This window comes from Bison bison, unplaced genomic scaffold (genome assembly GCF_000754665.1).
Source record: "Bison bison bison isolate TAMUID 2011002044 unplaced genomic scaffold, Bison_UMD1.0 scf7180017864254, whole genome shotgun sequence".
Taxonomy (NCBI): Eukaryota; Metazoa; Chordata; class Mammalia; order Artiodactyla; family Bovidae; genus Bison; species Bison bison.
Window position 1 is genome coordinate 4,419,386 of NW_011494826.1, and position 3,076 is coordinate 4,422,461.

Below are 3,076 nucleotides of genomic sequence, written 5' to 3' on the forward strand. Positions count from 1 at the left end.
ATGTCAAGGCTGTATATTGTCACCCTGCTTATTTAACTTATATGCAGAGTACATCATGAGAAACGCTGGGCTGGAAGAAGCACAAGCTAGAATCAATATTTCCAGGAGAAATATCAATAACCTCAGATATGCAGATGACACCATCCTTATGGCAGAAAGTAAAGAGGAACTAAAAAGCCTCTTGATGAAAGTGAAAGAGGAGAGTGAAAAAGTTGGCTTAAAGCTCAACATTCAGAAAACTAGGATCATGGCATCCGGTCCCATCACTTCATGGGAAATAGATGGGTAAATAGTGGAAACAATGTCAGAATTTCTTTGGGCTCCAAAGTCACTGCAGATGGTGACTGCAGCCATAAATTTAAAAGATGCTTACTCCTTGGAAGGAAAGTTATGACCAACCTAGATAGCATATTAAAAAGCAGAGACATTACTTTGCCAACAAAGGTCCATCTAGTCAAGGCTATGGTTTTTTCCAGTGGTCATGTATGGATGTGAGAGTTGGACTGTGAAGAAAGCTGAGCGCCGAAGAATTGATGCTTTTGAACTGTGGCGCTGAAGAAGACTTTTGCAAGTCCCTTAGACTGCAAGGAGATCCAACCAGTCTATCCTAAAGGAGACCGGTCCTGGGTTTTCATTGGAAGGACTGATGCTGAGGCTGAAACTCCAATACTTTGGCCACCTTATGCGAAGAGTTGACTCATTGGAAAAGACCCTGATACTGGGAGGGATTGGGGGCAGGAGGAGAATGGGACGACGAGGATGAGATGGCTGAATGGCATTACCGACTCGATGCACATGAGTTTGGGTGAACTCCGGGAGTTGGTGATGACGGGGAGGCCTGGTGTGCTGCAATTCATGGGGTCACAAAGAGTTGGACATGACTGAGCCCCTGAACTGAACTGAACTGAACTGAAAGGTGAAATGGCTGTTTAATTTTTTAAGAAACTGCCAAATATTTCTCCAAAATGGCTATCCCAGTTATGAGAGTTCCAGTTCCTCCATTTTGTGGCCAACACTTGGTATATAGTCACCATTTTTTAATTTTAATCTTCTAAAAGGCAGGTAGTGGATTCTCACTGTGGTTTTATCTTGTATTTCCCTAATCCCCTTTTTAATGATCACTTTTTAAAAGTAGATTATATTTTTTAGAGAAGATTGAGATTCACAAGATTGTGATTCTATACAGGAAGTACAGAGGGTTCTGATACATCCCCTGAACCCACACAAGCACAAAGTCCTCCCTCCCACATTAGAATAGCACCTTTTAATCAATAAACCTACATGCACATCAAAGTCTGTAGTTTACATTACAGTTCACTCTTGGTATTGTACAAATCTATAAAATATATCCATCCTTATAGTATCATGCAGAATAGTTTCATTTCCCTGAAATCCTTTGCACTCCACCTATTTATCCCTCTCCTCAACCCCTGGCAACCACTAATTTTTTTTTTACTCTCTCCATAGTTTTGCCTTTTAAAGGAAGTTATATACTTTGAGCTGTACAGTACATAGCCTTTTCAGATTGGCTTCTTATACTGAGTGGTATGCATTTAAAGTTACGCCATGTCTTTTCATGGTTTGATAGCTCATTTCTTTTAGTGCTGAATGATACTTCACCATCTGCATGTGTTCATTCGTTCACCAACTAAAGGACATCTTGGTTGCTTCCAAGTTTTGGCAATTATGAATAAAGCTGCTATTACTTTCTGGGCCAGTTTTTGTGTGACATTTTTTCAATCCATTTCAGTATATACTAAGAAGTAGGATTGCTGTATCATATGTAGAAGTATGTTTAATTTTGTTAAGAAACAGTGAAATTGTCTCCAGAGTGGCTGTATCATTTTGCGTTCTCACCAGCAATGAATTAGAGTTCCTGTTGTGATCACCAGTTCCGGTTCGATGCATGAGACAGGGTGCTCAGGGCTGGTGCACTGGGATGACCCAGAGGGATGGGATGGGGAGGGAGGGAGGAGGGGGTTCAGGATGGGGAACACATGTAAACCCATGGCTGATTCATGTCAATGTATGGCAAAACCCACTACAATATTGTAAAGTAATTAGCCTCCAATTAAAACAAATAAATTAAAAAAAATAGAGTTCCTGTTGTTCCAGATTCGGGTATTGTTGGTGTTTTGAATTTTTGCGTTCTAATTACATGTGTAGTGGTTTATCGTATTATTTGCATTTCCAGGATGACATGTCATGTGGAGCATCTTTTCATGTGCTTATTTGCCATCTGTATATTTTCTTCAGTGATTGTGTCTGTTAAGGGCTTTGGCACATTTTCAAAACTGTTTTCTTATTGTTCAGTTATAAGAATTCTTTGTATATTTTGGATATGTCTGCTATGATCTGAATATTTGTGTCCAACCAAAATTCTTGTGTTAAAATCCTGATCCTGTCATTAGGGATCAGGATTTTAATAGGGGTAATGATGGTATTAGGAGGTGGGGATTTTGGGAGGTGATTAGGTCATGAGGATGGGTACTCTCATGATTGGACTTAGAGCCCTTCTAATAGGCCCACAGAGCAACCGATCCCTTTCTATTCCAGGAGGCTTTCACTGAACCTTGCTGGCAGCTTGATCTTAGAATCCCCAGCCTCTGGAACCATAGGAAATAAGTGTTAGTTTATAAGTGACCCAGTTTCTTTTTGTTATAGCAGTCCAAACTAAGACATAGTCTTTTATCAGGTATCTCTTTTGCATAATATTTCCTCCAGTCTATGGCTTGTCTTCTCATTCTCTTGATGAACACCATTGATATGTGCTTCTTTGATATTCATGTGTGTTCTTTAGAGAAGTGTGTTTTCAAATATTTATTCTTTTTAACTTGCATTATTTGCCTTTTTGACTGTTGAGTTTTTAGAGTTCTTTATATAGTCTGGATATAAGTCCTTTATCGGATAAATGCTTTGCAAATGTTTTCTCCCAGTTTGTTTCTTGTCTTTTTATTTCTTTTAACAAAAGAATTATTCTTTCAGTCTTTTAAAGAGCCAACAAGTTTAAATTTAATGAAGTCCAATTCATCAACATATTCCTTTATGGATTGTGCTTTTGGTGTTGTATTTAAGA